This window comes from Anas acuta, chromosome 14, assembly GCF_963932015.1.
Source record: "Anas acuta chromosome 14, bAnaAcu1.1, whole genome shotgun sequence".
Lineage (NCBI taxonomy): Eukaryota > Metazoa > Chordata > Aves > Anseriformes > Anatidae > Anas > Anas acuta.
Genome location: NC_088992.1, coordinates 17870098 through 17884939, shown reverse-complemented (window position 1 = coordinate 17884939; position 14842 = coordinate 17870098). Strand labels below are relative to the sequence as shown.

The 14842-nt window shown below is 36.6% G+C and overlaps 1 long non-coding RNA gene across 2 annotated transcripts in view; it reads left to right on the top strand.

Annotated features, from left to right (window-relative positions):
- The first annotated feature begins 449 nt into the window (after window positions 1–449).
- LOC137864374 (uncharacterized) overlaps window positions 450–14842 on the top strand; it is a 147855-nt gene continuing 133462 nt past the window's right edge. Inside the window, exons 1-3 of one of the 2 annotated variants that reach the window (XR_011101463.1) lie at window positions 450–576; window positions 1980–2045; window positions 14478–14596. This is a non-coding gene — a long non-coding RNA (uncharacterized lncRNA). Of the gene's footprint in view, window positions 577–1979; window positions 2046–14477; window positions 14597–14842 lie in introns of those variants that run through there. The other variant, XR_011101462.1, reaches the window with a different exon arrangement.

Below are 14842 nucleotides of genomic sequence, written 5' to 3'. Positions count from 1 at the left end.
TCCTCTTTCAGCCTCCCTCTCTTCTGTACAGGAATAAACATTTGGATGATATAAAGCATTGATTACAGCCAAAAAATATAATGTCTGGGGCACCAGGGCAGTATTTTCACTGCCACTTATGTGAGTATTTCAAATGCTTAATGTGTTCCCAGCTATTTGAAGAGGCACTATTTTGAAGAGGATATTTCTATGCATAGACCCCGTGTTCAGGCTGGTACGGAACTACACCAATTGCCATCTTTCCCTCTCTCACATATAGGGAGATGCCAAATCTCTCCAATGATGAGAATGTGGAACAATGAATTGGGACATGTTAAAGTCAGAAAAAAAACTCATGCTGCTGAATTTCAGTAAAATGACCTAAATAGGCAGGTTCCAATCAAATCTTTACTCCTTCCAGTCCTCAGCCCCCACCTCCCCAGGTGTGACTCGTGAGGTGTATTTGATGACTCTGGGCCCCAGCAAGGCTTTCCTCAGACAAGCCTGTGCCTGTCTGTTCCTGCAGTGGCTGAAATGCAGCCTTATCCTGAAGGAAATGGTGGCGAGAGGTGGCTGCTGGCTGGAGAAGGGGACAAGGTAGAGGCCTTGTGGCTGTGGAGAGCAGGAGCTGCTGCCTGCTGCTGTGGTGTGAAGCGGTATTTCATGTAACCGTGGCCCAGAAAGTTATGGGAAATGCTAAAACTTTCTGCAAAATAATCAGAAGAGTGCTAAGTGTACTTAATAATTTGTTATAATTTAGATGAGGTAGTAAGGATACTATAGCTGCTGTGATGCCTGGGGAGGAAGCAGGAGAGGAGGGTCACAGTTCTGCCATGCCAGCTGTGGCTGCCTGTTGGCAGAGGAGAGGGGAGGTTTCTAGTGGCCTGAAGCCTTGTCTCGATCCGGTAGGTAGCACCAGCTCTGTCACAGGCCGCCTTCCAGTTGTCGTGTGGTCCCAGCCTTGCTTTTCTTTATCTGTGAAGTCCATATGCTTCTGGCTGACTGAGCAGATGGCCAGGGTGGCTTCTGGTGGACACTGGTCAGATCCTGCAGGCCAGATGCTGTACGGCTAAATAAACACCTATTTACTGCTAAATGAAATAGGAAACCTGAGATGAACTGCCACTGATCATCACAGTCTCTGATAGTATATTCTTCAGGCATCTTATTAGCTGCATATCCCAACTCACTCCATTCCTCAAACCTTACTCATTGCGGAGAGTAGAAGCTACCAACAGCTGGGTTTTGAATATAATCCCTTGTAAGGCTGAGTTAGGAGTTCTGGCATAATGATTCATAAATTCATCGATGATCACTAATAGAGGGTTTGAATTTGGCTCCCCAGACTCTCCTCCCATTGACCTCCCCCTAGCCCTCCATGTCTGTATCTTGTTGTTTCCAAATAACACAAACCCCTTTTTCAAGGGCTTTCTGTAGTTTCTTCTGTGCTCACATGTACTTTGCAAGAAGGACCTGTAGAAATATTTGTTGCTCAGGGTACTATATTTTCTGTACGCGTAATGTTAATTGCTTTCATGTTAGGCTATTTAAATATTGGGACTTAGCAGTTTTTATGTGAATGCTTGTAATCATTCATGGACATGTACGAGTGGTGATGCATGAATTTTACCCAAATATGTTTTTTTATGTCTTGGTTCTCCATAAAAGAGGTAGAACCAGTATGGTTTGGCCAAATTAACTAGGATGAGCTGAAAAACAAATACTTGAAAACAGGTCCAGTAAAGCTATGAACACAGAGAACACATACAGAAACTGTTGCCTGAACCTTACCTCCTTATGACCAGAAAGCAAAGGTACATCTGCTTAAACACAAAACAACAAAAGAAAATACTTTGTTAAATAAAAACTAAACACAGAAAAGTATACTAAATTCACTGTGGAAGTATTTTACTATGATCAGTTCTTGGGCTATAAAAGAAAAGGAAGGGTTAAAACTTGGTTTATTTAGTTTTGTAAAAAGTCACTCGCTTCTCTTTCAGAAGAAGTTCTCCTGTCCTAACTTTTTCTGGAGCTTAAAAAGACCTTCTTCTTGTTTCAGAGATAAGGTAAGAAAACAAATGTCTTAATAATTCTTCTGCCTGATTTTGTATTCTCTCATAATATAGCCTAATACAGGCATCTCCTGGGAAGCTTGGTGTTTGTACTAAAAAAAAATGTACTGAACAGTGCAAGTGCTTCCCATAGCTGTAATAGATCTTCTGTTCATGATTTCAGTACAACAAAATCTGGGGAAGCTTTATGTAATATCTAATGCTAGTTTTCTGTTGAGGCATTAGGAAAGATTCTGTAGAATCTAACTGGTTTATTCTGGTCAGTACTGGGGCTGTTTGTTTTGTTTTAGTTTCTTTGCAGCAGTGCAGAAACCTGATAAGTAGGTACAGTCATAAAACATATGTTGCAGGGTATGTTTATCAGGAATGTAAAGGTTATAGTGTTTTGGCAGCTAGAGCCCCTACTTTACTATTACTGTGAAGACTGAGCTGCTTCTTTTCACGTTTGGTAAAGCAATCCTGGGAAGCCTTGTGATATAAGGACAGAGGGTTCCAGAGGAGAGTTGATTTGCACTAGACACAATGATGCATTTTGGTTCTTTGATATGTAAAAAGAAGATTATGTTTAATAGGTAGTAATAAGGTTATTTCACCATTTTCTGCCTTTTTTCATAAAGCACATGAGACAAAGCAAAAGTTTTTCGTTTCTAGAGAAGGCAGTGAGGTTGTGAATAATGCCTCAAAAGTACTTCTTTTTAGGGCAACATTTCTTGTTTATTTTATATCTTCTGTTTATTGGAAGATTGCAAAGAAACCAAAGGAGAAAGTTGGGGTTCAGGAGGAAAGGAAGAGACAGCAATAAACATTATTCTATTTAAATTTACAAATGTCACAAAATTGCCAATCTTAACCTATTGCTGTGGCATTCTGGTACTGCAGACACTTCTTTCATGATAATGAAAATGAAAAACTATTTCACCTTGAAAGCTTTACTTCTGCAGTGGGATTTCAACCGCAGTGAATTTGTCCAGAAACCACCAAAAGTTGAGATGAATAAAAGACTTGACAGCTGTACATTGATAAGCTCTAGTGCCCTGTTTTCCCAGGCTGTTCCTACCTGCCGTATATTGCGTGAGGAGGCTATGCAATTGTATGATTATTGGTACATTTATAGTGTGGTCTACCTAGAATCACAAATAATGTATTACAAGGAAAAATACATAATTGTGAGGGTCTTAAAAATAAAGTTAAAAATAAAAATCTATTACCAGTTGGCATACATGTCTACTTGAACCATTTCAAATTATCTCAAGAAATTATTTTTTTAACTACTCTCTTGGAAGAAGGGAAAATTTGATGAAATATACTTTGTTTCCAACTAGCTTTTACACCAGACCCTACAGCAGAAAATAAAACTTTAAAGAAGTACATTGTGCTGTATAATTTATTAGTTTACAAGTTGCCTACACCATACTAAATCTTCTGCATAACATATTTATTAGTGATACAAATGTTTTTTGAATTTTTAAGTGCTAGCATTGTAAGATGTGAAAGCTGATCTTATTGGTGTCATCTCATACACTGTGAAGTATGAAAGATATATTGTTAGATACAATGTTAGAGTTGCAAAGTCAAGCAGAAATTAAGAAACTACAGTAAAACAGATCTTTGCATGCATTTATTGTGAGGTAGTCACTCTGAAACATACAATTACTTCCAAAGCTTCTTAGCGTAAAACTAGCAGATATATTTCAACATCAGTAGTGATGTGCCTTTTTCCATCACTTCATTCTTGGAACAGTATGATCTGTACAAGCGTGGTACTGTTTTGACTGACACTAAATAAGTGAAAAAACAAAAATGAGGGGAGGCTGATAATTGGAAAGATTGGTTTGATCCAAATAGTTCAAACTGAGCAAAACTGTAAACATCAGTCCCTAGTCGTGTGTGGAAAAAATCATTACCTATGCATTGGGCATGGCATTGTATGTACTGTGGGACTTGTAAGTTAATGATGGCATTGGGGCATTGAGGCACTATCGCATGCCTTGTAGGTAAAGCTGTTGTGTTCTTTAAGGCTGTAGGATTTTCCATGATGAACCTAGTATTATACCTGATACAAATGGACATGGCCTTTTCTTTTACTCTGAAAGAAACTGATAGAGACTGCCTAGAGATGTAGATGTAGGAGATCACAAGACTCACTTGCAGGAACATTTTAAAATTTCTGCAAAAATTTCTAAATTCTATCAATTTTGAGGAAAAGAGAAAATACTTATTTTATTAGATTTTGTTAGTGATTAATAGATAATTACTTCAGGACTTATCGGTCACTTCCTAATGGAGAAGTAGGAAGGTATATAGCTACTTAGCTTCTAATAGTAAAAGAAAATTTCACAACGGAAGAAGTGCAAATGCTATAGACTGGTGCTATAGAAAATTTAAGAGCTGTTGAAATTCGTATGGCAGTTTGAAAAGCAGTTTTGTAATAATGGTTGTGGCTGTCTGAATTATCAGCAGTGGGATAATTGAAGGGTTTGATAACAACTTTGCAACCATCTGCATCCCCTTAAGCTTTGGTCCTAGAAGTCTTATTTTGTATGTTAGGATTAAGTCCTAGGATATATACATTTAGATTCAACAGTGAATTCTGATCACAACACATCGGATTGTATAGAGAAGTTCTGCAAAGATAGTTTCTTCAACTTCTTAATGAGAACAATTAAACTCTCTCCTCTCCAACAAACACTTAAAATTGAAATCTAATGCAAATGGCTGACATCCACTGTGCTTAGAAAATTTCTGACTTACCATGCTCTTTAGCCAATGGTGGTGGCAGTTTGGGGAGAAGATTCTTGTCAGTGTAGATATCGTTTCATGTTCTGAAGTGGGTTGACAAAAGAATTCTGTTTAAAACACAAGTTAAGGTTGCTGATTGAGACATGTTGCCTAGCCTAGTATATACTTAGATGTGCTGAGAGGATGTGCAGATGCTCTGAGCTGAAGACATGTTTTTGTTTGGTTTTGTTACTTCCATGTATTCACATTACACAGTCACAAAATAGTTGGACTATAGTTACACAAGGAGTGAGGGATTGCTTCTGGAAGAGGATTACAGAGGAGAGATGTATGGCGTGGTAGACATATGCTGCAGCGTGTCTGGAGCAGAGTATTGCTTTAAGGTGGAGATGAGAACTGGAAGTTAATTACTGGTAACGGAGAGACTCTGGGGTTTGCCAGTATATGCCTGTCATTGAATGCTGAGTTGAGCACAGATATTTGACATGTTTATATAAAAAAGGCCAGACAGGATCAAAAAAAAAAAGCACATTCAGATCACTCAGACCCTCAAATTATAGCGAGTTTCAGGGTGGTTTTTGTACCTACATCTGTTATGAGTCATCTTTTACCTACGAGAATTGGTAGGTACTCTTTGGGGGTCTCCTAAATGGAACACTGTGCATTTAAAATAGAGATAATTCCTGGAAAACATAGTGTGTTTTTTTCCTGTAGTGTTAAAAGTGATTCCAAACTCCTGATACAGGGATGGTATAAGCCACTGGGGGAACACCGGGATGGTGATGCCTCTGGAAGCTGCTGCTTCTCAGCTTGCTCAGTACCTGGGGGCTTTTTTTAAAAAAGCCCCCAGATAATATAAGTGCATTACCTAATGTGATTCAGAGTAAACAATGTTTGCATTGATGGCTTCTTTCCTGTATTAATGAAAACACAATTCACCACTCTAATGGGGACATCACTTAAATTACACTGGAACTGCTGGTGTAGAGGCAGGTTGTTAATAAAGTAAAACTGTTGTGTGCTGATGACATTCTTATTTGTGTTAACAGTAATTTATTTATTAGCAGCTGTTCTGTTGTATTAGCAAGAAGTGAACCAACCCATTGATGTTCTGGTAAGATTATTCATGTACTAGAACTTGTCCGGTATGTTAGGAAAAAAATTGAGAGCTATCCGCTTTTCAGTAAGTACATTAATGTCCAAAGGATAAACAGAAAACTGGTATGTCTAATTTTGACTTGCATATCCACGGCAATTTGGAATTTCAGCTTCTTTCCTAGCTTAGCTCTGTAATAAAAGAAAAATGCTTCAGCTCTTTTCTTTAAGAGATCTTTAGATCTCTTAAAGGTCTGTGGGATTTGAGTGTTTTTGTCCTTTAGCCATTTCTTCAAAAAATCCTACCCAAATATGTGTAATTGGTTTGCACTTTTTCTTAGATTATTTATTTATTTATTTATTTATTTATTTGTCAATGAAAGAAGTAAGAATTTAGTCTGTTAATTGGAAAACGTCATGTTATTGGGAATTGTTATTGATAAAGCAGTGGTGAAAAGCACTAGAATGAGTATTGTGCAGAACTTGGCTGTGGTGAAAACACTCTGGAGTCAAAACAGAAGCTTACAAAAGAAACCCACAAGCAAGCAAAGAAGTTTAAACTTGGACTTGAGAAAAGTGTGTTTGCAGGATAGGAATTTTAAAAATAGAGCACTGCAATCTTACAAAGAAATGCCATCTTCTGTGCAAGTTACATTATGAACATAAAGAAAATAGCTATTAAGTGTTTGATAAGCTGACTGGTCTTCTGAAGAATTATTTGCTCAATTATATTTGCACTTGGCATTCTGTGATCTTTTTCTGATACAGTATGCTTTTGTTTGTCTGGGAGGCTGCTAAGTATAAGGTATCAATAGTGACTTTTCCAGGGAAACATCTTTTAGGGAGTACATAATACTAGTCTTTGGGGGAGAGTGTAAGTTGACTTTTATTTTTTCTGAAACTAAATAGGAGTTATTGTGTAAACCCAAATTCACTAGTGCTATTTAATAGTATTGGCACAGGGTCTTTCTGTTCAGTCAAGTTCACATGACTGACAATACAATTAGGCAAAATATGTATCTAAACTGTATGCAAATTAACCTTAGTCAGAAAGTATTGATGCAGTAGAACTGCCAGCAGGTATTTTTTTGTTGAGCCAAATAACATCTGTCTCTTTGCAAGTGTCTGTAAAAGAAAAACATGAAGCCTTGAAAAAATGGGGTGCCCATTATTTCTGGAGAGGTTGAGGTCTAATGGAGCACTCCCTTGTGCAAATGAGCACATTTCAGTGAAAAAATGTGGATGTTTAATTATTAGAACACCTGAACATTAGGGAAAATTAGCCTATAAATATGAGAGAAACTGAGTAATGTTACTGGAGAGTACAATTGATTTGATGAATTAGATGCACATGGAAGTGAGAAAGCTTTGCTTTGGTTTATGTGTGTAGCCGTTTTACAGTTCTAGCTTAGAGCTTTATCACAGGAACTCGTGTTGACCTATTTACCACAAATACTAATGTTTTTAACTGATGAGATCAAAAGCTTAGAGTATAATATCACACAGATCAGTTAATGCACTCTTCCCCTCCTCTCTTCCTGGCAAGTCATTCATACAAACTGCTTTTATGATTTTTAAGACATCTAATGCACTCTTTGCAGCTGACTTTAATATTCATTACCAAGTATAAACATAGTTTTGGCTTATAAGGTGAATCTCATTCACATCTTTCAGTGTGTTATTCCACTTTTCTGTAATGTAGCTGTACCTATGCATTCGAGGTAGAAAAGCAGGTGAATTCTTCTGTCACTAAACTCTTTGTTCTGAAACACTAGGAATTCAATATGTCTCAGAAAAGATGCATCTGTCATGTCTCCTTATATTATTATGAGATTTGCTTTGCTGATTGCTCTTTGCATTCTGTACCTTAGTCTATATTGCAGATTTGAGGTCTCCTTAGAGCATTTGTGCTCTCAGGGCTAGGATGCCTCAAGGATAAATCTCCATTTAATGAGAGTCTTTCTATTTTATCTCATTGTTATACATGCAATATTGTAAAGTGGTTTTTTTTTGTTGTTGTTGTTTGTTTTTTTCCTCCAGTGGTGCTTTTTAAAGTTCTTTACTTGCCCTCTTAAACTAATGTGATTAAGAGCAACTCCAAGGAGTTCTCCAAGGTAGGCTAGAGAAGGCAACAGCTTGCTGGCAGCTCATTTTTTTTCTGTGTATTTCACTGTTATGGGGATAGAGAACCAGTGGAAAATGCATGCTGTAACAAAATATTCCTGTTATTAAAGTGATAACTGGGATTTTCTTCTCCATTTCCTTTAGAATGCAATGAGAATTAGGTACTTAGTTCTTCTAGGCACTTCTGAAAATTCCAGTGTTAGATATGGGGGTCTTGCTTTAGGTGCACATATCATTTATGTGCATCTAACACAACAAGCTGTATGTTGGGTAAATAAATAGAATTTAATATATTATGCTACATGCATCTTGAAATGTTGCAAATAATTTTGTAACTCTGCAATGAATGTGATTTCTATACAGTGCACTTTCGTTTATTTATTTTTTATATTGTGAGTAATATATTTTGGAATGTTGCTATGAAACCTTAGAAGTTAATTAGTTGAGATAGTTGGATTATTTTTGCTTATCTTTATTCAGCTGGGATTACATACAATTTGAATGTAGCACCATGGTATGAGTCTGCTTCAGATACAGTCAATTATATAAGTCTATCAACAGCTATTTTATTATGGGAACAACTGAGACAGAAGGCTTGTGTTCTGTGATGAATGTAGATTAGAAAGAGGTCACCCTGACATACATAATTAGTTTCAGAATTTTAAATTAATAGGTAGTGTGCCCCTAAGGCATCCATACATTCAGGCTGAGGCTGCAGGATATCTGGTCCAGTTCCTGTTTGCTTTTGTCAGCAATGACATGGCTTAATGCTTGTATAATGGCATAAGATATTATGGTAGGGCTAAATCACTATAAAAACAAAATTTGCATAATTCCTTCGTCATACCACATATTTCCCTTTAGAAACATTTGCACTGTTAAATTATTATGCATATTACCAGTAGATCGTTGACTCAACCTGATATGTCTTCAGGTGCTGTGTAAGAGCTAAGCAGATGCTTAAATAAGTTTTTGAAAGCAGTTAATTGAAAAGATATAAAGGTGTATGAAATTGCTAGTCTGTCTTGTTAAATGAACACTACTAACTCAAAATGACTGAACTGAAGGTGAACTGAAAGGCTTTATTACCTGTCAAACCTGAATCACAGCACAGAATCCAGACTTCCACCCCAAATTGGAGAAAACCAAAGCTGAGAGTCAAGTTTCTGAGGCATTTGACTGGTAACTCCATCTCTCACAAAGGATCTATCTTTTCTGGGTTCTGACTTCCACCGGAGAGAGGTCAGTATAAGCTGGACCACTCATTCTTTCCCTTCTTGATCTACAGGCTATGCTGGTTTACTGAGTTTGTTGAACCAGTACTAAGTTTGTTCTGAGATGTGTTGAGTTGCAGTTTAATTTGAATCAAGTTGTAAATTAGAGCAGAATTACCATCTCCTGGAGCATCTCAGTAGCACATGGAATCTGATACCATTTGACAGTTTTCAATTAATTGAATAAAACTATAGTTTATTCAGGTGTGAAACTAGGGAAAAAACAGCAAAATAATTCTGCACGTCTCAGAAATGAAGAAAATCGGTTGAAACTGATGAATCGTACTAGTGAAGGGAAACATAGGAGGACAGGATTTTCAGTGGTATGGGTGTTTCGTATATTCTGTTGACAATAGTAATCACATCATCATTCATACTTATTAAAAAAAGTCTCAAGAAATAACTGTCTACTTTAAGCAAGCCTTAGTTGTAGTGAAAATTATAGGTAGTTTATTTATTTCAAATTCTTAGACCTTTTAAGTAAGCGTGTAGTTGTTGTATAACATCCTAAAATATCAAAAGCCTAGAAGTCTGCAGATGGTAACTGAGTATTATTTAGTTATTGTCTTTTCATTTCCCTTAGAACACTGATTTATAAGTAGTCAATCAGTGTCTCCTAGTTAAATAAGCAGAACATGTGCCAGACAGATCCACAAGTATTCAGCCTTTTAAATTTTTTGTTCTTTAGCGATAATGCTGTTGAAATAAAATGTCACTGAGTAATGGTTTCCTGTTGCCACATAAATGCCATAGTAAAACCAATTATTTATTTTATAATTATCTGTTTTATGGAAAATAAATACTGGAGCAATCCCAAAATGTTTATTTCCAAAGTAGAAGACATTGATCCTGTGGCAGCCTTCCATTATGATGTATTTACTTCCATTATTATGCCAAATGATTGATGGGTTGCAAATTGAATCATTTTTTCCTATGGGAAAAATGCAGTTGAGTGATTTTCACATAACACTGGCTTCGTTGAATTCCTGTCTGTCCTTCTCTGTGGCCAATTCAAACTGCCTTCCTTGTTTACAGAATGGATCAAAAAGCACTTGATTTCCTGTCTGTCTATGACGATTTCTCTTAATGTTTTGCAGAATTATTTACATTCTTCATTCTTTCTCCATGCCTTCACATAGTATGTTGATGAGAAGAGTGGAGAAGTTCCTCTTTTGCTGTTAATCAACCCTTTATTTGAAATTCTACTTTTTAATCTTTCTACATAGTGGCAATGTCCTGGCAGTGTTATTATACAGGGCTCCCACAGAAAAATAACTTTCATCCCTTGTGGCTCTTCGGTTCCACAGATGAGGGCATGTAGGAGGACCACAAAAGAAAATGGAAGAACAAGGAAAGTTATCTATTAATGAAAAGCCTGAAAAAAGCTATAGTCAGGACACAGGCAGAAGCACCTGGTAAATGTTCCTATAAAATGACTGGAGCTGTAAAAATGCAAATATTAATTTCAGTTTTATGTGGTTTGAAAAGGTGTATAGTAATAGTACTCTGAATATATTACATGAACTTATAGAGAGATCTTTATATAATATTTTCCTGAAGAAAATTTTTGAAAAGTTTTTCAATGTGATCCAAAAACAGCACATACTTTTTTTTCTCTCTTACAACCGGAGAGTATGTAGAGGCAACTAAGTTACTTCTTCCAAATTGGGATAGAATGGGGAAATAAAATATAAAATTCATGTCAGAATTTCACCAATTCAGACTTCTACTGACTTTCCAGTTGGATTCACCTTTTCTTCTGTTCTTTACTAGGGAAATATAGAAGACTATCTGGATTTTAGTTTTTCCAAGTTTCTATCTCTGACACTGGAAGTATTCTTACTGTGTTGAAGTTTTACGTATCAGACACAGAGAAAAACACAGGATGCAGGATGGGAGAGAGAAGATGAACAGTACAAAGCCTTATACATTACAAATTTGCAAGGATAAATAAAGTCTTTTACATAGAACCATAGAATATCCCCAGCTGAAGAACCGTTTCCTAACGTCCAGCCTGAACCTCCCCTGTTGCAGCTTCATGCCACCATGCCAACATTTCCCAACATTACTTTTCTCTTCTGCCTGCTAGGTATCAAGAATTCTCTGCTCTGTTTAAAAAATAATAAATAAATAAAAAGAAAAATAATGTGTAGGAAATCTTTTATAAAACAATGAAAACTTCTAAAGGGCATTAGCTCTTCTTAATATACCAATGATATGGCAGTAATAGGAAGAAAGGCTGCATTTTTCAGCATCGCTGCTGTAGGTATGTGTTTTTAATTTCAGTCACAATTTCCTGCTGTTGCAAACATGCCATATAATCTACAGGGATCTGGGGAATTAATTAGGTACATTTCATTTCTCCTCTGACTAATCCCCTCAATTCTTTTAGTTTAGGGAGCTGAACACACCAATGACTGATAAGCCACCGGGGCCCTATTTACTTTACAGAAGGTTCTGCTTATCCCAGTGAGATGTTGGCTTGTGCTTAAATTTTCTTCACTTAGTCCTTGGGATTGTGGCATTTGAATGTGACCCTTGAAATAAAAAGTATTATTGCACTTAGAAAAAGCAAATGGGAGTAGATTAGTACAAAGAACAGCTATTGTAGTTTAACAATAAACCTTTTTTGTAGCTGAGTTATTTTCTGCTTAGAGTGCCTGAGAGAGGATATAAAACATCATTTAAGATAAGCAGTATGAACTGTGCCTATTTCAATTTAAAAAAATAATAATTACAATGAAATATCCTCACGTTTTCTGAGTTTTTTTTTTTAATTTGATTAAATTGACTTGTTTTCAGTCTGATTTTAAACTACCATTTAGTAGCTGATTATCACAAAATTGAAAAATAGTACATATCTAATGTTATTGATACTGTTGAACCCGCACCTGGATGCGAGTTGTGTTACAGCATCTCTCTCTTTCTTCTGAGCATACCAAAAAGGTCAGCAGCAGGCTCTCATTTGCTTCTGCTCAGTGAGTCCGTAAGGCAAAGAAAGAAAGAATGAGATATTTTTGGATGGACACTAAGTGGAGGCAGTAGCAAATACTCATTTTATCAGGTTCCCCAGGGGCAGTTGGTTGCAAACTGAAGCTATTTGAGGGCTAGCTGGTTGAATAATCCCATTGTTTTTGCTGAGCGTTGACTTGCTGCATATGCATTTTAACCATTTCAGGACAGAAATTATCAGGGACTGTGTGTATAGAACCTGTAAATCACCTGAGCGTTTTTCAAAATTGTTTTTTAGTTTTTCTAGTTTTGAAGGGCTACAAAAGAAAGAAAATGGACAGAAAAAAAAAACATTTTAATCTTTTGTTGATTTCTGATGATACAAACAAGCTCATAATGCATCCCGGCTTTTCTTTATTGTTCTGCAGCTGTAGGGTGACTATAGAACATAACAGAAAAAGGCCAAATCACCTTGCCAGTACAGACCCTCACGTCTTACCATCACAGGTTCCATATCCATCTCAGGTCAACTCAGTGGTGTCTTTCGTGGCCATTTATTTATTTGTTTCCTTTTTGCATCAATTACATTATTTATTAGGGCAGAATCCCATCTACATCAATGAAAATATATATTGACTCAAGATATGTGCCTTGTGTTTGGGAAAATGATGTTTGCAGTAATTTACCTAAGCCATTTTTTCCCAAGACTTTAACACTACAGTTGTGAAGTGCTGAGATACTCTTAACAGCTCCGGAATATTAATATACTGACTTTGATCATTACAATCAAAATGACATTTTTTTCTTCAAAAGTGTTAGCCTCAAATTAGCTTCTTAGAGAAGGCACACCTAAAAAAAATAAACAAATTAAAAAAAATTGCAATTGTTATCTCTCTTTCTCTGATTTCTGGCATTATATGCCCAAAAGAGTTTGCCTGAAAAATGCACACTAGCAACGCTGTATTTAGCAGTGTTTGTGGCCCTTTCAAAGCTTGTGTGGGGATTCTTTGCTGTAATTTGACCTTAATTCTTTGAAGCCAATTGACTGGCTCTCCAAACATGAAACAAAGGACCTGTACAGCATCTTTTCTCCATATTGATCTTTGATCCACAGAGCCCAGAAAAATGTTTTTATCTTGTGGCTCATTAATGTGGAAGACATTTAGACATTTATCTGGAGAGAGTAATGATGTCATCTGATGTGCTATAGAATCACCTGTTCGATTTTCCCCATTTAAAATAATAGCTTTTCATTGCCTTTTCTTACCTTGAATAAGGCTAGAGCTAATTATTATACCTTGCTAATTTCCTTTGTTTTATTAGTTAAGAAGAATACTTCAAGTGTGCAGTCTTTGTTAATGCTGTACCTAGATGATAGGCAATTGGAGAAATGCTGATATTGAGGGACCAGCTAGCATTAGTAGGCTAAGATCCAAGCAATCTTGGTGTTTTATAGTGCTGTCTGTAACATAAAGTTCACTTAAATTCAAGTAAGCAGTTCAAGAACTGCAGTAAAGTACAAAACACATACTAGTTGGAGTCTTCTGAACCTCACAGCACAGTGTTTGCTGTGCAGTCCAGGATTGCCAAGCACCCCTGGAAATCTCTGCTAATCACTCCAGTTGAAGTGCTATGGCTAAGAAGCAGGGGCATGCTCCTTATGCGAGCTGGCAAATGTATATAAGATATCAGTGGGAGGCAGTGGTGGTGGCGTGTTCACCGAGATGTACAGAAGAAACCACCTGTCTAATCTTCGTGGAGTTCTGTCATCAAAGTTCCAAAATCTCCACTGAAAATTCTAGTCTTAATTTTTCCTCTTCTACCAAGAGGTTATGTTACACAGTAATGTACACAGAGCTGAGTAAGGGATTTTCTTTCCCCCTTGCTAACCAAGATTATTGTTAGCATGTCATAAGGTATCTGACACAAGAACAAAAGAAAGCAAAGAAACTTTCAGCAGTGTTGTGACCATATTGATTACATGGAGCTTATCTTCCCTTTATGTTCTCTTGTGTGAAATAATGCTACTCTTTTTCATATTTGTTTGAGAAAGAGGGTTATTTAGCAGTTACAGTAGAAGCCTGACACAAAGAAAATATCCTCCTTTTAGCTGTAATTATTTGGTGCTATGAGGATAAAGCACGCTCTTCTAGAATGTTATTCTCATTTAATGCCGTATCAAAAAAAATCCACTCACTTTTGGAGAAAGAGTCTATTTTCAGTGTCTGTCTTTGTTTTTCAGACTGAAACACATGGATGCCCAGATAGCTAGTAGAATAGCTTCTCATCACTGATGTTTGTTTACTTAATTGTCAAAACAGGGTTTGTATATGAAAGTTTGATATTAAAGTTATTGATACCACTGCTGATTTTTTTTAGTTTTAATATTGAATGTGTTCTTTAGAAATCCTTCTCTATCAGTAAATCTGCTCACATAGAAGATTCATCCAACTTCCTTCCCTCCCTAGAGTTCATCATGAAAAATATTGTACAGTGCAGAAGCCCCAAACCCTGAGACCCCCAGTGTGAAGCAGTAATTTACAGTTTCAAGCTTTTGGTCTTCACAGCCAGATCTGATAAGTATTGGCTTAGGTTTAGACTTAGAAA